Source organism: Antechinus flavipes, chromosome 4 (assembly GCF_016432865.1).
Source record: "Antechinus flavipes isolate AdamAnt ecotype Samford, QLD, Australia chromosome 4, AdamAnt_v2, whole genome shotgun sequence".
Taxonomy (NCBI): domain Eukaryota; kingdom Metazoa; phylum Chordata; class Mammalia; order Dasyuromorphia; family Dasyuridae; genus Antechinus; species Antechinus flavipes.
The window spans coordinates 90019122-90043389 of NC_067401.1; the positions used below are offsets into that span (position 1 = coordinate 90019122).

The 24268-nt window shown below is 32.6% G+C and overlaps 1 protein-coding gene and 2 long non-coding RNA genes across 4 annotated transcripts in view; 2 read left to right on the forward strand and 1 right to left on the reverse strand.

Moving 5' to 3' along the window:
* The window catches only part of FMN2 (formin 2), a 446111-nt gene that overhangs the window by 223524 nt on the left and 198319 nt on the right, over window positions 1-24268 (reverse strand). The gene's annotated exons all lie outside the window — the stretch shown is intronic.
* LOC127559615 (uncharacterized) lies at window positions 4536-9108 on the forward strand. Its single transcript, XR_007953172.1, has 3 exons — window positions 4536-5395; window positions 8057-8093; window positions 8696-9108. It is a non-coding gene; the product is annotated as an uncharacterized LOC127559615 (long non-coding RNA).
* The window catches only part of LOC127559614 (uncharacterized), a 121469-nt gene continuing 121137 nt past the window's right edge, over window positions 23937-24268 (forward strand). The window contains exon 1 of the long non-coding RNA XR_007953171.1: window positions 23937-24000. This is a non-coding gene — a long non-coding RNA (uncharacterized LOC127559614). The remainder of the gene's footprint in view (window positions 24001-24268) is intronic.

The window sequence follows — 24268 nt, forward strand, 5'->3', positions numbered from 1 at the left end:
TAGAATGAAAATGATTCAGAGATTAGCTTTGATTATTTGTCTTTGATCATTAGGTAATTAACATTTACCAACTCACAATGATATATTGTTATTACATTTATTTTATAAATTGAGAAAAATATCATGGAGGAAGCAAATTAATCTATTTCATGTTGTACAATATTTGTGGGAAAAGCTAATTTCTAGATTTTTATATCCGTCCATATTGTAGCACTTTGCTAGAGAGGAAGTTCTTTTCCAACTGCACAAAATCATACTTTTGGTCTGTTCCTTAAAGAATGTATGATTTTGATTGGAGAGAAGATAGGAATGGCCATTTCAGAAAATATAAAAACAAAATAAAAGGTGAAGATAGATTTGGGGGAAGTATCAGTCTACTTAGAGCTGAAGGCTTATGCTAAGGCAGTAACAGGAGATAAGGTTAAAAAATAGCTTCCAACAAAATTATGGCAATTCTGACATTCCAATTAATAATCCGACACTGGGAAATTTGAAAACTTTTTATCAAATAAGAGATGTAATAATAATGTTATTTAAAAATAGATAAATCAGTTAAAAGTCTGCAGCACAATGGCTTGTAAATAGATCTTTAAACATTTATTAAGTGTCTATTATATGCCAGGCACTGTGCACTGGGAATACAAAGATAGGCAAAATTCAGTCCTTGCTCTCAATGTACTCAGTTTAATGGGGAAGAGAAATACACAACAGAATCAAGGAAATCAGAACAGAATCTTAAGAAGCAATAGAATGGCCAAATATATATGAAATGCTCAGATTATGTCATGCAACTAGATAGGAAACTATCATATTCATACATCAACACATATATCTTGGGTATATACTTCAAATGAACAAGGAGCTTAGACCAGAATTGTTTAGAAGGGGAACAAGATGGATTTCTTATGGGAAAATTCAGTTTGTTCATTCATCACAAACTGTATAACACCAATATTCATTTCTTTAACATGAGTATTTTCCCAGTGATGTCATATGGCTCTTCTGCTCAAGAAAAGCCAGTGAGAATTCCATATCATACTCTTTGCTCCAGACAAATAGGGAAACCTGAAGACTTCTGTTTAGTACTATGTGCATGTGTGTGTGTGTGTTTGGGGGGCAGACTGATAGAAAGACAGACAGAGACATACACATAGAGACACTAAGAAACAAAAATATAGGCAGAGAAGAGAGGAGAGAATGGGGAGAGAAGAGAAGGAAGGAGGGGAGAGAAGTGAGAAAAAGGGAAGAAATGGGGAGGAGGAAGCAAGAGGAAGAGAAGAAAGCAGAAGAGAGGAGAGGAGAGAGGAGGAAAGGAAAGATGAAAGAGAACACTTTAAACATTTTACTATGTGCCAGACACTATGATAAACATTGAGAGTACAAATACAAGAAAGCAAGATGATACATGTCTTTGAAGAGTTTAAATTCTGTTGAACTAAGGCAATACAATAAAGGAATGTTGGGGAAAGGGAATGGTGGGCAAATAGTTGTATGGTATAAAGATTATTGGAAAATATTAGGGAATCTTTGTTATGAATAACCAAAGAGAAACAGAAAAATATATGAAGGGAATAAGTAGATTTTTAGCATGTTTCTATTAACAAAGTTTTCCAGCAATGACACAAAAAGTTAATAACAATCATGTGAGCTCCATGAGGGCACAAATGTTTAAACATTATTTTGTATTACCAATGAATAGCATAGGACCTGATTAAAAAAAAAAAAAAAAAGCACTTAATAGCTGTTTTCTGAATGATTTTTGATTGGCATCTATGACCTAAAAAGGAAATGGATCTCTCTTGAATCATGAACAAAAAAAGAGAGATAATTTCATATCTTGACTCCTACCATTTTCTCTGCCTGTCTTCCATGCCGGAATGTCCTTTCTTTTCATCCCTGACTACAAGTTTCCTTTGTTTGTTTTAAGTCTCAGCTAAAATCTTGTCTTCTGCAGAAAGTCTTCTCCTAATCCTCTTAATTCTAGTATCTTCCTAGTTTTAATTTCTTCCCCTCTATTTATCCTGTGTATGGCTTACTTGGGGAAGTTAGGTGATGCAGTGGATAGAGTAGTATCTATGCCAAAACAAAAACACAGCACAAATAGGGTAATGAAGATTTGAACATGACTGAAAACTACTAAACAATAACAAGAAAATAGTTTATGTTTTTTCCCCCTCATTACTATGAAACCAATCTGTTGATAAGTTCCTCTAAAATTAGTTAGACTGGTACCCAAGTAAAAATGCAAAATATGTTCTTCTAGGGCCAATGATCTATTGGAACATTCATCAATAATGCAGGACTTTCATAGTACACAGAGAAGGATTTATTTAAAATTCTCTATAGTACATAAAAGCATTTATTACGTACTTAGTATATGCTAAGCACTTTTCCAAAAACTGGGGAAAAAATATCAAAAACACTCATATGAGTAAGGCAACAGATATAGGCAAGTGGTGGCCAGGAAAAGAAGTAGAACAAAAGTTAATGGAACAATTGATATGCTCTTTCCAGAAGCAAATATAATGATTATAGTTCTCAAAGCAACATATGAGAACAGGAAGAGGGAAGGCAGGGCAGAAAATGTTCCAAAATAAGAGGATGCATTGTACCATGGTCTATTCTTTTTTTTTTTTTTTTTTTTTTTTTAAGAGATCTGACAAGGGACCAATCAATCCACTGAAGTAGTATTTCTTTAAATCTATTTAAAGGCAGCTATTTAAAATAACTTATTTAAAAGAAAACAAATGTCATATTAATGGGAACTCATTCTTATCCAATTATGAATATTTGTGAGATCATTCTTACCCAATTATAAAGATGAATATGGAAAAAAATATAAACAAAAACACATTACTTGGAAGACAAAGATTGATACTTAGGCATTTTTTTGTATCCTGGGCAATACCTGTGAGACTGCCTTGCATTTAGTAGGCACTCCAAAAATACCTGTTTAAATCTGTTAATTTGCAAAGTTTGTATAGTGTTTTAAGAGGAAATTATAATAAGGAGGAGGTAGCTTCTGGGATTTTTTTTTAATATTTACTTTAATATTTCAATGAATAGAGGAAGTAGGATTATGTATAAATGCTTTAGACGGTCGATATTTTTCTGATAACTATAGAGTATATTTGTTGTCTTGGCTTAAAATATTAAATGTGCTAAAAAGATAAATTAATATAAAATACTCCATAATTAAAACATTTTATTACTTTATAATGGTACTCTCTATTCCCAATGCCATCTATTTTTCACTGTTAATTTTAAATTTTATTTTCTAACACTAAGGGTACAATGAAATGCCTGATAATATATCTTTCATGCCTAAATTACACAAAGAAAGCCTTTCTTATAGAAAACAGTTGGTACACATTCCACCATTAGTACATCTCAAGTACACATGCTCATACAAGTCTGTGGACATAAGTTACTGATTAAGTCAGTAGACTGCATACACCTATGGGCTTCCTTTATGAAACTGGTGCAAGCTAAATTGTCAAAGAACAAATAAGTTTTGTTTGAGTCAGTATGTCGCCTTCTTGTCTAGGCAGAAAAAAAAAATGGAGACTGAGACTGTAATCCTTTCAGAATAAAATCCTTAAATACAAACATGATTGCCATTGTAGACTGTTTAATCTAGTGATATAGTATTTCATTTCTGTTTTTGGAGAGGTTTGTTGATTTGACTATTAGGAGTACTGCTTATCTCAACTGTTTAGATAAGATTTATTTGACTTTGGCAGGTGACAAAATCTTGGGTGTGGAATAAGGGAAGGGGAAAAAAAGCCTGGCTCCTTTTCAAATTATATTTACTTTAAGCATAGAGTATAGAAGAGTAAATAGTTTCTAACAACATACTTTACTTTGTGTAAAACATCCACTGTCTCATATTTTTAGCAAACTAGCATGCAAGTTTCCATTCTTGGGCATACATACTTCACCTTCTTGCTTGGGTAAACAATGATCAAAAGTTCTCTTAAATACGGGGGAAGGGAGTGAATTCCCTTCAATGTAAGGAAGCTAATCTTGAGCTCATGTTTTGAAATTGCTTTCTAGCTTATAAACTGGATAGATTATACTATGAGGTTGCATTTGAATGAACTTACATAATTTTTGTAAATAAATTTTCAGTAGAATTTGTGAATAGATCACAGTGGGTTCTCATAAAACATTTTTCAATTGACCATTAATTTTTGTGATCTATCCTATTACAAGTCTAATAGAATCTGAAGCAAAAAAATCAGCATTAAAGATGAAAAAACACAAGGTAATCATTCACATTAAGAAATTATTGGGGCATCTAGGTGGCACAGTGGATAGACCACCAGCTCTGAAGTCAGGAGGGCCTGAGTTCAAATTTGACCACTTCCTAGCTGTATGACTCTAGGCAAGTCACTCAACCCCAATTGCCTTAGCAAAACAAGAAAAAAAGAGAAATTATTTAAAAAAAAAGAAATTACTAAAAGTATTTTGACTATATATGCATTTAAATAGCTAATACTGCATAAGGAGGAACATGTGCTTGTATGAATAAACATATATATATATATATATGTATGTATATATATATGACTATTTAGAGAGATACAGAAAAAAAGAGAAAGTCCGGAACATGTCCAAATTTTGAAAGAGCAAACTTTTAAACTAAATTATACCTCTCTAAAATAAGAATACCAATATTACTTGTACTAATCAGTAAGCCCCTGGAGAACAAAGATTGAGTTTTAATCACTTTTATATCTTTGCAAAACCTATCAGAGCACTTTGCATGCAGTATGTGCTCCATAAATGCTTATCTGATTTGGCTTGTTAATTTGCAAAGTCTGTATAATGTTAAATTGGGGGAGTATAGAAAGGAAGAGATGGCTTCTTTGATTTTTTTTTCATGCATCTTTAATATTTTAATGAATAGAGCAACTGGGAATATGCTTAAATGCTTTAAGCAGTCTTAATCTTTTGTGATACCCATCCAAGGGTAAAAAATGCAAGTTTTTTACATATACAAATTGAGTCAACTAAACTTCAATCTTTGCTTTTATAGATGCAGATGCATAAGAAAACCTTGGGAAAATCAGTATCTGTCTGTTTTCTGTCTAGTTAATTTTGTTCTTCCCAAAAGGTCCATTAAGATCCTTCGAAATAGAATCAGAACTTTATGTCTTTTTTTTTTTTTTTTTTTTTTGGTATACCTCACAATGTTCATTCTGATCACCCGCCCAATAGAACCTTGGACTCTGTCATTGAGAGTCAGGTGCTGATAGATTTAAATTCATCTTTTCTGGAACCAGGCCTCCATGCCTCTTCCTGACCATTTCCACATCATGACAACATTCAAGTATCTCTTCCCTGCCCCACTCTCTTTTACATGTAGTTTTCTTCCATTGCCTGGTACATGGTAAGTTTTTAATACATGCACACTCATTCTATTGATCTATCTATCTGGCTTTAGTTAAAGTAACAAAAAGGACATAATTATCTTTTGTCTGTGTCCTTTAATCATAAGGGAAAATGTCTTCCCTTCTTTAGAGAATATCAAATAATTTTTCCTTTATTTCTTTGGGAATCTAGTCCTTTTACATTATACACAGTATGACTGAAAGGTTAGGTATGAGATGCTCCTTAGTATACTGTCCCTTGCTAGGTTGATCTATTTAAGATCAAGGCTAAGCTCCTTGGGTTTTCTCTCTTACCTCCTGTCAACTATATGTGGTTCATTAATCCTTAGTGTCTTTTGTTCCCTAAAGTGCTATTCTCTTTTATACCAGCAAGGATAAGGACAGCAATCCTGTTTTTCCCCCACTGAGGCACTGCTGACATATCAGCATATCCATCTGTCACCAACTCCATAATATTCGTGTTCACCACAGGGGTGATATGAACAAACAAGCCACTTTCCAGCTTCTATGCACAATGGCTCCTTTTTAAAATTTTTTTTTTATTTTTTGTGAACTATAATGATGTATCTGTCTGGATTCTTCCAATCAGTGAGGGGCAAGGTGGATTATTATCTGTATGCTTGTTTTTCATGAAGAACTGAAAGTGTCCCTGACATATCACCACATCTGTGCCTCTTATAATAGCTAACTAAATCTAATAAATGCTATCTGAATGTAAATTGAACAAAATTCAATGAGCTTCAATAAATATCTATTGATTACCTAGTACTGCAAGGCAGTACATTAGACCTAAGGATATAAACACCAAGTTGAAACGGTCCCTGTGATTAAGAGCTCCCTCTATACTAAAGGAATATATCACATGAACTCAAATAAGTAAATTCAAGATAATTTGAAGAGGAAGACTGCTAACTAGGGGATGGAGAAAAGTTGGGATAGACTGTCAAGAAAGGTCTTGAGTAGGAAATTATTCCTGAAACGAAGGGGTATAGGAAACAAAATATTCTAAGCAGTGATGCTGTGAGTACATTCCAAATATTAGCATCATTCTATGAAATTCAAAGGTATCAAGACAGGAGGGAAAAAAGCCAATTTCAAGAATGAAATAATATACTATTATAACTGAAGTATAGAGAACATGAAGGAGATATAGCAACCCTGGAAAAAAGAAAATATAAATGGGGGTAGTTCATAGGGGCCTTCAAATTCCAATGTCAGGAGCTTATATTTTACTTAAGAGTTAATACAGGGCCATTACATAATTTGAGTAGGTAAGTGACGTGGTCAGATATGTATTCAAGAAATACAAATTTGTTAGGGAGAATGAATAAGGGAATTGCCTGGAAGTAGAGAGGCTAATCAGAAAATTATTAAAAATGGTCTAGGTGAGAGCTGAGGAGGATGTTGATAAAGGTATGAGTGGAGAGGCCCAAACAAATTCAAAAGACACTTTGAAAGCAAAATTGAAAGGACGACCCAGGTTTTTCTATATGCCACAGATTGGCTTAAAGATCTGTGAAGATTCAAATAATTGCCAGTACATTAAAAAGTCAATTATACCTTCACTTGTTATCATAAATATTTTATGCATATTTACTATTCTTCCTTTGAGATATATGCATACATCTAAAATTACATGATATTGTGTTTTATTTTCATTTTCCTTTTTCATTCCAATCAGAGAACGGAAACAATAAATTTGACCTTCCTATGCCAAGGTGCCAAAATGAAAAGCTCATCTTCTCTTCCAAAATTCCTCTCTGGCACAAAATGAAATATTTTAAAGGTTGTGAATGGCAGTTATCCTACGTCCACAAAATCCTCAGACTTTATCAAATTTCAACTGAGTTTTCACTCAGTATTCTGAAATCACTATTTTGAAAAGTCACAGATGCTAGAAACATGACATAATATTCTTTTGATACTCAGTCCATCATCTAAGTTGGTAGGATTATGGAAATATGCAACTCCAAAGATTTTTGGCCAAGATGACTGACAAATGACATTGAACTGCAAATTCAAATTGCTTTGCTTTAAGTGAGACTTCATGGAGGCTATGGAATTTTAAAGAACTTAATTGTAAATTTGTAAATTAAGATATAAGTTTTAAGATCATGAATGATATTGACCTAAGAAATTGAAGCTCATGCAGCTCAGGATCAAGATAGTGCTTCAAAAATGACTGATTCAAAAATTCAAGAAAGTATAGCAATTTCAGAAGGTGGTGGGGAACTATAATAGTAAATTTTAAATATTTATATTTGAAAAATCTGAGTGTAACAACATTTGGCAGGGTTGCATGACCACTAACTCCATACCCACACTCCTGCAATGGATTTGTAATTCTTCCAGGTTGGTGAAGAGAAGTAACTCAGCCCCTGGACTTGAAATAGGAAGCCCTTAGACTTGTTACTTGGCTAGCAGGGTTTCTCACACTGTTGAGACAGATGTTCAGGGCTTGCTGTAATCTATGTGCAAATTGATGAGAGCCTGAAGTAGTGTTTTCATTGTGTGAATGGAGAAAATTGGACTTTTATGAGAGATAATGTCAAGGCAGGAAGGACATAATTTGACAGAAGTAATGATCATCCCTTAGCAGCAACATTACTGTATTAGCAATTATAATTATAATCTACTACATTTTCAATTCCCTTATTTAGAGCATGAGAAATGACTTCTAAATGAACAAGCTGGGAGGTAAGTGACTGTATGTTACATAGTCATACATACTGTATGTTACCACTAGTATCCTGATAGTAGCAGAACTGCTATTGTTTCAGTAGATAGTAGCAAGAGCAAAGAGAAAAAGAAACCAGACAGATGAAGAACTAATGGCACCAGAAAATGTAATGTCAATTCTTCTTCTGTTATTTTAAAATTTATACTGTTAAAAAACCTTTTCTGACATAATATTTAGAACTTCTCCTTATATTGACAAGTGTCCCTTTTTGTAGCACAAGAGTATAGTGGAAAGTATTAGGGCACAATGGGAGCCAAACATAAGAAAGGGATCTTTCCTAGTAAAAGGCCATGGATTCTGCCACTAGTCTATTTTTAGAATTTCTTCTTTTTCTTATTCTAATTGGGGCAATAAGTACAAGTTTATTTTATAACAAGCTTCTAAGCACAAAATTACTCTGAATGAAGGCCATTTTTTATAATCTGCCTCATAGATGCAAGCCAAAGTTACATGATCATATACAAGTAAAGATTCTTTTTTTATTTTTAGCAGACTAAAATTCTAAAGCACCACATGGACAGTAAAAACATATCTATTTTCTTGTCTGTTCTTTTGCCAGATATATAGTGTAATGAAGACTACGTTGGGTTCAATTACCATCACAGTATCATAGATTTAGCATGAATAGAAAGGTTAGTTGTTATACACTATTTTACAGATAATGAAACTGAGGCCTAAGGTAAGAAATGACTGTTGCTGTTCGGTCAATTCTGTTTTGTCCAACTCTTTGTGACCCCATTTTGGGATTTTTCTTGGCAAAGATACAGTAGTAGCTTACCATTTCCTTCTCCAACTCATTTTACAGATGAGATAATAGAAGCAAATAGGGTTAAGTGACTTGTTCATAGTCATATAGCTAGTAAATATCTGAGGCCAGATTTGAACTCAAGAAGCAGAATCTTCCTGACTCCAGACCTGGCCCTCTAGCCACCATGAGATCTAAAGGCTTAAGACATGAAGTGCCCAAGAACTAACTACCATGGATACTAAGTATCAATACTTAGATTTAACCCCAAATATAGAAAACTTTGTTGTACCATAGAAAAGATGTGAACACCTCTCAAACTGGTTAAGATACCAGAAAAAGATAATAATGAATGTTAAAAGGGATGTGGGAAAACTGGGACACTGATACATTGTTGGTGGAACTGTGAACAGATCCAGGCATTCTGGAGAGCAGTTTGGAATTATGCTCAAAAAGTTATCCAACTGTGCATACCCTTTGATCCACTAGTGTTTCTACTGGGCTTATACCCTAAAGAGATCTTAAAGGAGGGAAAGGGATCTACATGTGCAAAAATGTTTGTGGCAGCCCTTTTTGTAGTGGCAAGAAACTGGAAACTGACTAGATATCCATCAATTGGAGAATGGCTGAATAAGTTAAGGTATATGAATGTCATAGAATATTATTGTTCTATAATAAATGATCAACAGGATGATTTTAGAGAGGCTTAGAGAGACTTACATGGATAACTGATGCTAAGTGAAATGAGTAGAACCAGGAGATCATTGTACATAGCAACATCTGTATTATAGGATGACCAATTCTGATGAATGTGACTCTTTCCAACAATGAGATGACTGATGCCAGCTTCAATGGTCTTGTGATGAAGAAAGCCATCTACATCTAGAGAGAGGACTGTGCGAACTGCATGTGAATCACAACGTAACATTCTCATTCTTTTTGTTGTTATTCACTTGCATTTTGTTTTCTTACTCATTTTCTTTCCTTTTTGATCTGATTTTTCTTGTTCAGCAAGAGAATTCTATAAATATATTGTATAAATATATTTTTACATTGGATTTAACATAATTTAACATATAATAAAACATATATTGGATTGCTTGCCTTCAGGGGGGGGAGGAGGGGAAAATCTGAAACACAAGGCTATACAAGGATCAATGTTGAAAAATTATCTGTGCACGTGTTTTGAAAATAAAGAGCTTTAAAATTAAAAAAAAAAAAGAAAAAGAAAAAAGTTATCCATGCATATGTTTTGAAAAATAAAAAGCTTTACCAAAAAAAAAAAAAAAAAAAAAAAAAAAAAAAAAAGAAGAAGAAGAAGAAGAAGAAAAGATATGAAGTCAAATCCTGCTTCCTATGCTTATTGGACTCTAATTTATTTAACATATTCTAACCTTTGGCACATATAGGCAAACCTATCTTTGCTGTAGCTTTCATGAATTCATACATTTCTGCTCACACAACTACCACACTATTTTAAGACTCCATTACTTCTCACTCAGACTATTTTAATAACTTTCTAATTAGTCTTCTTAATCTCAAGTATCTACTCCAATCTCCAATCAGCTGCCAAAATGATTTTCCTAAGGTGATTGGGGGGAAAGGAGAAGAACTTATATGCTCTAAAATGTTTATAGCGGCTCTCTTAGTGATGGCAAAGAACTGAAAATTGCAGGGATGTCCATGAATTGCTGGATAAGTTGTGGTACATGATTGTGATAGAATCCTACTATATTATAAGAAAGAGCTCAACGATCTTAGAAAAAGATAGGAAAAACCTGCACAAATAATGAAGAAAAGAATGACCAGAATCAAGATAATACTCTATTCAGTAACAGCAATATTGTTTCAAGAACTTTGAGCAAATAAGTCATTTTGACTATTATAAATATCCAAATGAACTATAAATGATGTATGAAGACACTATATGCAAAGAACTAAAAATAGAAATATATATATAATAATTTTACATATATGCATGTATATATATACATATACATACACATATATATGTGTATGTATATGTATATTTGTATCTAATTGTAGCTATCTTAACAGTGGATAGGGAAGATAGAAAAAAATTAGATGGTAATTTATGTATGTTTAAAAGGAAAAGCAAGTTGTACATAATAGATTTTTAGTTTCATGTATGATCACCTTATCATACTATGCTATGGAAAAGCTTGTTTTATTACATAAATTGAAAATGAAATAGATGTGGGAAAAATAAGTGCTAGGTCTGACAATGTTAACTGCTTCCCCATACCCCTCAATAAGTTGCTATTATGTCTGGTACCCAATATGTTTCTCTGATTGACTTCTAAAGTTCTTCATAATCTCCAAAATGCCTGGATCCATTCACAGTTCCACCAACAATGTATCAGTGTCCCAGTTTTTTTGGGTACTTTATCCCTCTGCACATATTCTACATTCCATCTTGCCAACTTGCATCTCCTCCTCCAATAGTTTATTCCACCTTTCATCTTTATAGCCTTGGTATTAGCTATCCCTCATATCAGAATGCTCTACTCCTTTATTCTTGACTTGGGATTTTCTTGACTTTCTTCAATATTTAGCTCAATGTCTGCCTTTTAGAAGAGGCTTTTCCTGATTTTTCTCCTGGCCTCAGTCAGCAGCTGATGACTCTCCTTTTGAAACTATTTCTTATCTACTCTGTATATATCAAGTTATTTACATTTTATCTTCCCCATTAGAATGCAAACTCCTTGAAAGCAGAAACATTTTCCTTTCTTTGTTACTTTTGTACTTGCCACAAAGCCTTCTAAATGTCTAAGAAATATTTGTGATTGATACATGGCTACATATGGTTACACAGAGTTAACACATAACTATATAACATGCATACATATATCTATATACTTGTAGACATAGATGGTTAAAATCAATAAAAATTTACTTAAAAGTAAGATTACTAGAACAATTAGGATACTGACCAAGACACAATTATTTATCATGTGGGAACAACAATTTAAGAAAGAATAGTTGAATAAGATGGTGATAGATAAAGGCAAGTGAAGAAAAAGGAACAGGAATCAATCACATGATAGAAAAATGGCAGATAGTTTTTATTTTTTTTTTCCCTTCTTGCTTGGAATGGTACAGATGAACAAGAGGGAAGTTTGAAAAACAAATTAAAAGAAGACCCAGTCTACTTTGAGTTTTGAAAAACACAAAATGAAGAGAGTGGTTCACTTAAATTTATCAAAGGGAGTTTATTAAATAGATAAAACTCATAACTGTTGACAAGGAAATTTGTGATATTGTCTTTCAGAATCAACTAAGCTGAAATAAGCCTGAGGAATGCTTTTACAATTGTCAAAATATCTTTGTATTTGTCCAAATCTCAATCACCAAAGAATCATCACCTTCAAAATTATAGATGGCATTATTGAGCAATGTCTAGCTAAGAAAGGTCCAGTGGTGTTAATTGATTTGTCTAAGATTGCAATGTAATAATTTAGCGGCAGTATGACTACATCAAACATGCAATGGACTTACCCTATCCCTTTAATTCTTGCCAATAAATCTCCCAGGAGTGTTTATATTTTTGTTGGGTTTTTAGTGTTTTCTTTTCATATCCTTACCCATTTTTTGTTTCTGTGTGCTAATTGCAATTGGAACCAACTAAAGTCCTTCATCAACTTGCAAAATATTAAGAAGAAGCTTATGGGCTGTTTGAAAGAAGCCCAAAACATCACCAATCTTCATAATCCTTACTGTAACTTAAGTAGTAGAAAGCACACAATGGTCTTAAAGACAGAAACTGTTTTTTTTTTGTTTTGTTTGTTTGTTTTGTTTTGTTTTGTTTTTAATCCTAGTTTTGTGAAATGTCATCTGTATGAGTCCCAAGCTACTCATCTACCAAATACAGGTAAAAAATGTACTTATATTATATACCTCACAACAAAAGTACTTTGGAAACATTAAAAGATCTAAATGAATTTGAATAGTTTCTTATTACAAATTTTAGGGATGAAGATGAACCATTTTCAAAGAAATGTTCACTCCATGACAGTTATACCGGAAGTCATACTAATAAAATCAGGTATATGCAAGCACCTAGAATCAGAGTATTGGGAGGGGGCAGAAGAGAAATAACCCAATTTTTAAAACAGAAGTTATATCTAATGAGGGAGAAAGGGGGACAGAAGGAAGAGGGAGAAGGAAAAAGAAAAAAAAGCAAACAGAAGGAGAGGGAAGAAAGGGAGAATAAGCGAGGGAAAAAAAGAGAGGGAGAAAGAAAAGGAGACAGAAAGAGGAGAGGGAAAAGGAAAGACATGAGCAGAGTGAGACAGAAAGAGAAGAAGAGGAAAGAGAGGTCAAAGAAAAAAGAGACAGAGAAAGAAACAGACATAGACAAGAAGGAAGGGACAAAAGAAGAAGGAGAGAGAGAAAGAGAGACAGAATTGATGCATAGTAGAACAGAAATCAAGTTCACAATTCTGCCTTACTTCTTGAAGCAAGTCAAGCAAGGTCATAGAATCTTGAAGAACAAAGAAGAAATTAGCAAGAAGTTCAAGATCTCCCTAATGTTTCTACACTTCACATCTACTTATTTCCCCCAGCAGCCCCTCTTCCCCTGACTGAGAATCTTTAAGGAAAAAACAACAAGGTTGAAAAGCAGAAAGATGTCTGGAGTATGTGTCAACAGTACTGGGTTCTAGTTCTCAATCTGCTTTTAATTAGCTTTGAAAACATGACCCTTCACCCTTTTTGGCCTTTAGTTTCCTCATTCCTCAAACAAGGAAAAATATTACAGGCAATGGAAATGCTCATAGAATGTCTATTCACATTGGGTAGAACATCAGGTTGCTTTTTAATTTTTATTTTATCTTGAAATTAAAAACACCAACAAACAATTTGAACATGTCACTCTATAAAGAACAACAAAAGGAGGCTTATATATGACATTGGGAACTTCTATTGCATAGTTTTTAATGTTATGTACTAATTCAACCTGAGTAACCAAAGTGGCCCAAGTTAATTCTTATTGGTATTCCCTTCTGAAATTCCTTCTACTTTCTTCCATGTATTTTAAAATATTCCCATGAATTCATTTTATTTCTTTCTCTCTCTTTTTTTCTGCATAACATTTCAGCATTCATAAATCTCCACCTCCTCTAAAATTCTGCCCTATCCCTGAAACTAAAACCGTTCTCTTGTTCCAAAAATGGATAATCAAGTCAAATAAATTCATGATGGCCATGATTGAAAAGGTACATCTAATTTTGCTTTTCTAATTCAGCACCTGCCTGCCAAAAATTATTAGGTGACTCAATGGTTAAAATTTGGGATTTGGGGACAGAAAGATCTGACTTCAAAACTTGCCTTAAACACTTACTAGATGCTTAACCTTGGAGCAGCTAGGTGGAACAGTGGATAGAGCATTACCCCTGGAGTTAGGAAGACCTGAGTTAAACCTAGTCTCAGACACATGACACTTAGTTAGCTGTGGGACTCTAGGCAAGTTAATCTTAATTGCCTCATCTCCCCCAAAAATAATTAGACGATTAATCCTGAGTGAGCTATTTTAATCTTTTCTAGCCTGTTTCTTCATCTGTTAAATGGAGATAAGTAGCATATATCTCACAGGATTTTGTAAGAATAATTCCAAAATACTTTGCAATCCTTAAAGTGGCATGCAAATACTAAATATTAATAACAACAATAATAACCTAATGAGTCTCTTTCAAGGATCAAGTGATTTAACCTAAAGAACATTTTCCAACTTCACAGTATTATACAAATTCTAATACAAATCCTATTATTAGTCATATAAATTCATGATTGGAATACCAGAATTAAATTAAAGAAATTTGAGGATAAATGATCTTAAAGTTTCCTTCCATTTCTGATATGCTATGATTTTAAGTCTTATGGTGTAAAGGGTTGAAACTCTTGAGTTGATGCACTGAGGTCGGACAACCAAGCACTTAAGGCTAATTACCTATTGGACAATATTCTATAACCATATGCTTGGAAAATGGCCCTTCCCACTATTCTGTGCTGGCTCGATAATTGGTGTATACAGAGAATTGTAGGAGGGACTAGGGGGTGGAGTAAGAGTAGCCAGAGTCACTTTGGGGCAGGAGATGAAGAAGAGAGGTCATGGAGATCCTGCATCCATCCAATTTACTTCTACCCCTAAAGACTAAGGATTTTTGCTTATCCTGACTCTGGTTGATTCTAAGGTATCCAGGGGGCTAACTCGATCTTTATATTATGGAATATTATGACTTTAAATACAAAATAAAGATACAATGATCTAAACACCTCAATAAAGTATTTAAATTTTATTATTCATATTTAAATTAGGACTAATGTGTATGGTCAAGGAATAATAGAACCTCCCAGTTAGAAAGAATCTCCAGCAATCTTTTTTGCAGTCAGAGAGACTATTTTGGTTTTATTTTTATATTTCTAGTTTTTAAAAAATATAATGCATGGATGATTTCAGAAAGGCCTGGAGAGACTTACATGAACTGATGTTGAGTGAAATGAGCAGGACCAGGAGATCATTATATACTTCAACAACAATTCTATATGATGACTAATTCTGATGGACATGGCCCTCTTCAACAATGAGATGAATTAAATCAGTTCCAATAGAGCAGTAATGAATTGAACTAACGACACCCAGTGAAAGAACTCTGGGAAATGAGTGTGAACCACTACATAGAATTCCCAATCCCTCTATTTTTGTCCACCTGCATTTTTGATTTCCTTCATAGGTTAATTGTTCACTATTTCAAAGTCCAATTCTTCTTGTGCAGCAAAATAACTGTATGGACATGTGTACATATATTATATTTAACATATACTTTAACATTAAAAAATGCACTGCATATAATAAGAATTTGATAATATATGGAATTGAAGTGACTTCAGTCTTTTTAGTCCAACTCATATAAGAACTGAATTTCCCAAAAATAGCAACCTGGATGAATAGTCACTTACCCACATTCTGGAGATTTCCAATGAAAAAAGCCCAATCTATGTTTAGATGGATTTTCTTGGTAACTTTTACCCTACATCATTCAAGATTCTATCTCTACAGTTTTGATTTATTGCTTCTAACTCTTCCCCAAGAATGTGTGTGTATACATACACACACACACATATACACACACATGTGTATATATATATATATATATATATATATATACACACACATACATACATACACATACACACACACACACACACCTTTTAAGAGGAGAAGTTTAAATATATACAACACAAAATTGAAACAACACTGGCACCACCTCACATCTATCACAGTGATTAGTATGACCAAATAGAAAAGGTTTGCTATTGGAGGGGAATTGGAGAAACTGGTACATGAATGTACTGCTGGAATTGTGAACTAATCCAATTATTTTGAAGAGCAATTTAGAACTATGCCCAAAGTGCTATAAAACTGTATAGCCTTTAATCTAATAATATTATTCCTAGATCTATATCTCAAAGACATTAAAAAAAGGGAAAGAATCTATTTGTACACACACTATCTACAGCAACTCTTTTTGTGGTGGCTAAGAATTGCAAATCCAAAAGATTCCCCATCAATTGAATTATGCCTAAACAAGTTGTGGTATATAACTATAATTTAATTTTATCGTGCTATAAGAAATAACAAGCAGGAGGATCTCAGAAAAACCTGTAGACTTATATGAACTGATGCATAGTGAAGAAAACATAACCAGAAGAACATAATACACAGTAACAGCAATATTGTTTGATGAAAAATTGTGAATGACTTAGCTATTCTCAGCAATACAATATTCCAAGACAATCCTAAAGGACTAATGATGAAGCATACTATCCACCTCCAGAGAAAGACCTGAAATTGGCTGAATATAGTCTTGAAACATGCTATTTTTAACTTTGTTTAATTCTGTCTCTCTTATTTGAGTCTTCTTATATAAAATGACTAATATGGAAATGTACATAATTGTACATGTATAACCTATATTTGATTGCTTACTGTCTCAAGGAGAAATTCTCCAGAGAAAGAGGGAAGTTTAGAATTTAGAACTTCAAAAGTTTAAATAAAAATGTTTTTAAAATTGGGAGAAAATATATACAATATAAATATAAATATATTTCTCTATATAATATATATAATACATATATCTATATGAATAGATGTATGTATGTATATAGTAGTTACACATAAAATAGTTTGGGAGAACATTAGTAGTTTTTAAAAAAGATTTTTCATCCTTAATGAGTAGTGTTGAACTCATGTAGCTTGAGGACCACTAAAACATACAAAACTGATTTTAGTAACATATTAACATTCTGTTTGTTCTGCTGTATTTTTAATTATTTCAACAAATATTCCTCAATTTTATTTTAATGTTTTATGAAACTCTTGGAAATGCTGTGACTATGTATTTGATAGCTCTGCTGTAAAGTTCCTTCCACTTTCACAGTATACATAACAAAGTATGAGATCCAAATGATCTCAATCTATTTACAAACATTGGCTTTACTATTGGTAATATTGATGCATTATCATCACCCAATGATTAAATCAACACAATGGTTGCAAACCACATCTCTAATAACATTTTCTCTATAAAACTAGCAAAAAGAGAAGTCAATTGCAACTAAATTGAAAAGTGTTACAGAATTTGTTCATGGGTCCAAGGATGAGAAACATCATTTAAAGAGAAACTTGATAACCTTTCTTTATAGTATTCAAAATAAGCATGTTAACAGATGGCCATGGATATAACTGCATCTAATATGCCAATATCTTTTATAAAAAAAAAAAAGTAGAGAAATTCTGTGAAGATTTTTTGGGGAAAAGCTCCAAATTGAAACAGCATTACCTTGTTTCTCAGTGACATCAATGTAAATGTAAGCAAAGTCAAGGACAAAGAAAACTATGCTAGAAAATACGGTTTGGAACAAGAAATGAAAGCAATCATTGGTCTGGAGACTACAGACCAATTCTGTGGAGACTACACAGAATTCTTATGAATGTATATCAAAAATATTTTGTTTAAAAGAGAGTTGAAAGGCATTGTATGGCATCTGATAAGCAATACAATAGAAGATAAAAGTGGCAACATTTTCACAGAAAACAACTGTTGGTTCTTGACTTAAATATCATTTGAATATATGTTTTCTTTTTATGGTTAATCAATGAGTTAGCACATAGATCAAATGAATACCAAGTTAAAGAGATAAAGATAAGAAAATAGAGTACAATTATAGCAGTCCTGAACTAATGAATTTAAATAAACTGTTAACTCTTAAAAATTGGAAATGGATGAAAGTACACTAAAAATATTTTTAGGAAATTTTTCTGATCCCTCTTCCTAGTGAGAGCACTTCAAATATGTGAAGCTGCTTTAATGTGCCTCCTAATCTTTTCCCCACTCTACTTTCTACTTCAACTGATACTTATAAAACGTGATCCCAAGTCTCTTCATCATCTTCTGGGCATTTTCCCACTAATAGTCTTTTAACAATATATTGTTCAAAACTTAACACACTATTTCAAATGTGTTACATATAACTATCTATCATAATGGTGTCAGGCATATTTGGGATGAACTAGATAATTTCTTAACTTCATTTTATGATGTTCTGAAAATGTTTTGATGTAAGGTTAAATAGTTTTCTTTTATTAGGTTTAATGGTCTCAAAATATGGTTAGTGGATATCTTTTAAAAATATCATAAGTCTAAATATGAGTTAATCAAAATACAAACAAATCTTTACCTGAAAAGCCTTTGTGAGAAAGTGTATGTATTATTGTATTTGTATTCCAGCCTAAGTGGAAAAATTGAAATTTGATCCTGAAGGAAAATGCATGATATTATTTAGCAGATATATTATTAGTGCCATCATGCTGAAAGATAACTTATGCTTAGATAACCTTATTATTATTTTTATTACCTAATGTTCCTAGTGCTTTGGAAAGAGTTAGAAATGTAAGGGTATCTTCTGAAAGCATATAGTGAGGGGTCCAGTGGCTCAACTAAAAGGAAACTGATATAATTAATGATATTCAACATCATTGCTATTCATTTCTATACAGATAACCTAGACTTGAGTATGGGTTGTACCACTCTTTATGTGGAAAACAAACCATTTATTCATTTACAAAATGCTTACAACCACTTTGACCACTTAAAAAATTATAAAACTCCCTATTAATACAAAGCATTAGTTTAAAAAGAGAATGATATAAAATAACATTTTTAAAAAATCATATACCAAGTAAAAGGCAAAGGGTGAAAATATAGTAAAAAAAAAAAATCTAAGTTCAACCAAAGTTCTTTGCTAACATAAGAATATTGGGAATTTAATTGTAATAATTCATTTTATTATATGTGAGAGTTAAGATGATTTAAGAAACCTTTGCTTCAATCCTGAAATAAATACTTCAAATAACAAACATACTTTGAACTAAATTGTACTTTAGTATTAAAAGGTATTGAAAATAAATCTTAATAAAGAATATAGGGCATTAGAGATCATCTAAATCATTTGAGTCTTCTCAAATTTCTAATCTCAAATTAACCTCCCTATTTTAGAAGTATAAAAACTATGCCCAACAGCATTTATTACATCATTTTGGTTTAAAATATATAAGTAGCTCTTAAAAATATCATAATTGTGAAAGAGCAGATATACAAAGAAAAAATATGAACGTTTTATTCTTCAATCTTTATAAATTTTAGTTTACCCATCTTTTCAGCTTTATTTGCTAAAAGTTTTCTTTGTTTTTGTTTTTATTTGTTTGTTTGTTTTACCAGGGCCAGGATAAGATCTTCTTGGGTCACTTAGGTTCTTGCCATAACCTCAATCCTCCTGGGGTTAGGTCCCCTCAGGTTTTGAAGTTCAGAGTCTTAGATCTTCAAGGTCATCTATCATATCTTAGACCAAACTATGTGGGCTTTGGAGCCTCAGAAGTATCACAGTCTGATCCATATGACTAATCACTGCTGATCTCATAGCTCCCAAGTACTAAGGTTTGTGTGCCTATGCCATTAGTCACTTTGCAGGTAGACCATTTGTTCTATTTCCTGTGGGCTACTTACTGATTTTTTGTGAAGTTCTATATTATAATTCATTTACTATAATTTTTAAATGGATTTCTCAATTGTTATTTAGTATTAAAGTTTTCAAGATTTTGCTTGAACATGTGTGTAGAAATTTGCTATTTTTTCTCTTTTCAGGTAGCAATCTAGACTTTAAATTCTAATTTTATTTTCTTAATAAAAACATAATTTATCTAATATTATGAAACAATGCACTTAATAACCATTCCAGTCATCAGGAAAAAAAAATATATGTCAAAATAAGCAGAATCATCTTTCAAAAATTTACTCAAGCACAACTAATATCCCAAAACTTGATTTCAATAAGAAAAGAAAATGATTTTATGAGATGGAGTTGAGAAAGGGGTGTATCCAAAGCCAGGAAGGAAAGCCAATACAAAGGCACTGAGATGGGAGGTAAAATGATTGAATTGTTGGGTTTGGGAGGATCAACGCACAACCAAGTCTAAATGTCTGGAAGCAAGGTAGAAACAAAAGCTTGGAATTTAGGAGAGATGTTTGAATAAAGCCATAGATTTGGGATCCATTTCCAGAGATGAGGATAAAAGTAATGAGAATGGGTGAGAACGGACAGGGCAAGAAAGAAAAGAAGAAAAGAAACTCCAGAAGAATGGTGCCAAAGAAGTTAAAAGTCTAGAAATTATGCAAGGGATAGTGAAAAAATAGTGAGAAGATGGGGAAAAAAAATTGACTCTTCCTTGGATGCTTAGAAGTGAAGAAAAGAATTATAGCACATTAACTTGAGGGGCCAGATCTGGAAATTGAAGTTTAATTGGTTATTTTTTGTTTAAAGTAAGAGCAAAAAGTATAATTGAAGACAAAGGGGAAAATCCATGGTGGACTAATGATTCGAAAAAGTGGGGTTACTGAGTTAAAGAGTAAAAGAGGCTTTTTGCTGGTATAGTAAAGAATTCTATAAGCATGGGTTCCATAAAACTATAGGAAGAACCTTCAAAAATAAGATGTGTTTAGTAACAACTCTGGATGACAAGGATTAGTAAAATTTGGGGGATTTATTAGTAAAAATAAAATAAGGAGGGTTTGTTAGCCATAAACAGAAAGACTACTGAGGAAATAGAAATTTTGTAGAAAGGATGCTGTTGAGATTGAGCCTTCACAAATTAGTTGTCCTAAGGGAATCCTGAAGGGTTTCTTGTAGCTGAGAAGGAATAATGATTTTGCCAAAGGGGAAAATCAAAAGTTGTGATTATTATCCTCTCATTATATAGACTAGCAAAATGAGATTTGTAGAGCATAATAAAATTACAAATCATAATGCTAATAATGTAAAATAATAACTGGTACTTATATGTGAGTTTTAAAAAATACTTGCCATAATCTTCTTGAATCCTGACAATAGCCTGTGAGATAAATCTTATAGTTATTATTTTTCCCATTTCATAGATGGGCAAACTAAGGTTTACAGATGTTAAATGACATGTCCATGTTCACTTAGTTACCAAATGTTAAAAGCAGAATTTAAATTGGTTGTACTTGCCACTCTGCCTCCCTCAAGGCTGAGTGACTTGTGATATCTTCTCAGAGCTTCATTCAGGTCTTTTGATTTCAAGTCTAATTTTTTTTTAATTATATTTTTTAAACAAAACATATGTATGGGTAATTTTTCAACACTGAACCTTGCAATACCTTCTGTTCCAACTTTTCCCCTCCTTCCCTTTATCCCCTCTCCTAGATGCTAATATATGTTAAAGTATATGTTAAATACAATATGTGTATACATATTTCTACAGTTATCTTGCTGCACAAGAAAAATTGGATTTTAAAAGAAGGTTAAAAATAACCTGAGAAGGAAAACAAAAAAAAAATGCAAGCAGACAATAGCATAAGGAATGGAAATGCTATGTTGTGGTCCATACTCATTTCCCATAGTTCTTTTGCTGGGTGTAGCTGGTTCTCTTTATTACTGAACAATTGGAACTGATTTGGGTCGTCTCATTGTTGATCATCATATAGTCCATCAGAATTGATCATCATATAGTATTGTTGTTGAAGTATATAATGATCTCCTGGTTCTGCTCCTTTCACTTAACATCAGTTCATGTAAGTCTCTCCAGGCCTCTCTGAAATCATCCTGCTGGTCATTTCTTACAGAACAATAATATTCCATAACATTCATATACCACAATTTATTCAACCATTCTCTAATTGATGGGCATCCATTCAATTTCCAGTTTCTAGCCACTACAAAAAGACCTTCCATAAACATTTTTGCACATATGGGTCGCTTTGCCTTCTTTAAGATCTCTTTGGGATATAAGCTGTATATACTTAGTAATATATAGTAGTAGTAGTAACACTGCTGGATTAAAGGGTATGTACAGTTTGATAATTTTTTTGAGCATAGTTCCAAATTGCTCTCCAGAATGGTTGGATTCATTTGCAATTCCACCAACAATGTATCAGTATCCCAGTTTTCCCACATTCCCTCCAACATTCGGAATTATCTTTTTCTGTCATCTTAGCCAATCTAAGAGGTGTGTAGTGGTATCTCAGAGTTGTTCAAGTCTAATTTTCTTGTTTGTTAAATATTGAGCCTAACCTCAGATAACAAATCCGTCAAATTTCCTTCTGGTAGGATATCTAGCTCCTTAGCCCTTTTTTCCTATGTGTGCCGTTCAACTAGGATATTTCTAAAGAGTTAGTGAAATACATCACATGCATTGTTGTTTTTCTGTTATTTCAGCCATGATAACTCTTTGTGATGCCATTTAAGGAGCTATACAAGTACAGAAGGAGAAGTAGAATGGCAATAAACATTTATATAGTGTCTAGACAAAGTCAAAACATTAAGGGAAGCTACTTAGAATAGCAGTAGAAATAATACTTTGGTTTGTAATGAGAAAAAGCTGAGTTCAAATCCAGCCTTAGACATTTATTAATTGTGTGATCTTGTCCAAGTTTTTTTCATTTGGAAAATAGGAATAATGATATCAGCTAATTCACAGGTTTATCATATGTACCAAAATGAAACAATATATGCTAAGAATTTTGTGTTACATTGGCAGGTATAGATTACAGGAATAAGGAGATATGTGAAATCCTATTTTACTTTACCCTGGTAAAATCTCAGCTCTAGTACCATATCTAGTTACAGTTTAAGAAGAAGAACATCAATAAACTAGAGTATTATTGTATTGTAAGACATGAGGAAATGAATATTTTCAAATGGACATACAAAGACATATATGAAAATGAAATTAGCCAAAAGAGTAGAACAATTTATATTCAGTAACAACACTGAAAAAAAAAAACAATTCTGAAAGCTGTAAAAATGCAATGAACACTGATGATTCCAGAAGATGGATGATAAAATATACAATTCATTACAGAGATATCAGATCTTACAGAATTAGCTATATATTTTTGTATCTAGACAATTAGGGAATTTGTTTTGCTCAATTATAAGAAATGCTTCTTTTTCCCTTTCTTTTTCATTGGAGACAAAGGTAGGAGAGAGAGAAATACATTTGTTTTCCTTTGCTATTTTTTCATCAAGAAATAGGACTCCTACAGATGTGAATTTTTGCATGTATTTTTCAGATATCACTGTATTATTATTTTTACTTAGCTATTTTGCTTTATTAAAAGAATACTCCCTTGAAGCAGAAGTAACCTATGAATGTAATATAACAACTAAACATATCAATAAAATTTAAACTATTGAGCTAAAACAAATAAATAAACTCCAGGGAAAACAGAGGGAAACTAAGATATTTAAAGGCCTTGGTTACATATCATAGGAAAATCTGTTGAAGGAACTATAGCTCTAAAGCCTGGCTGCCCCAAAGAAGGAATACATTCATTTTACTTCCCCATGAGGAAGAAGCACAAGGAATGGGGAGAAGTTGCAAAGAAGCATCTAAGTTCAATGTGGTAAGAAAAAGCAATCCTAATGACTAGAGTTATTTAACACTTGTCTGTAATATTTCAGGAGGTGCTGAGTATATCCCTCATGGCAGGCCTTCAAACAAAAAGCTGGAAGATACTTGGCAGGTATATTATAATTAAGATTTCTCAATCATGGGTCAGATCAGATAGCCTCTAAGCTCCTTTCCAAATCTAAATTCTATGATTTTTTTGGTACATTTCAGTATAATCAAAGACTCAAAAGATAGAACACTGGATTTTAACAACTGTAAATAGGTCACTTTGGAGAGAACATAGGAATAAAAAATAAATAGGTCACTTTGGAGAGAACATAGGAATAAAAAATGATATGAGAATAAATCCATATGATGGGAACCAAATTATGAAGAGCTTT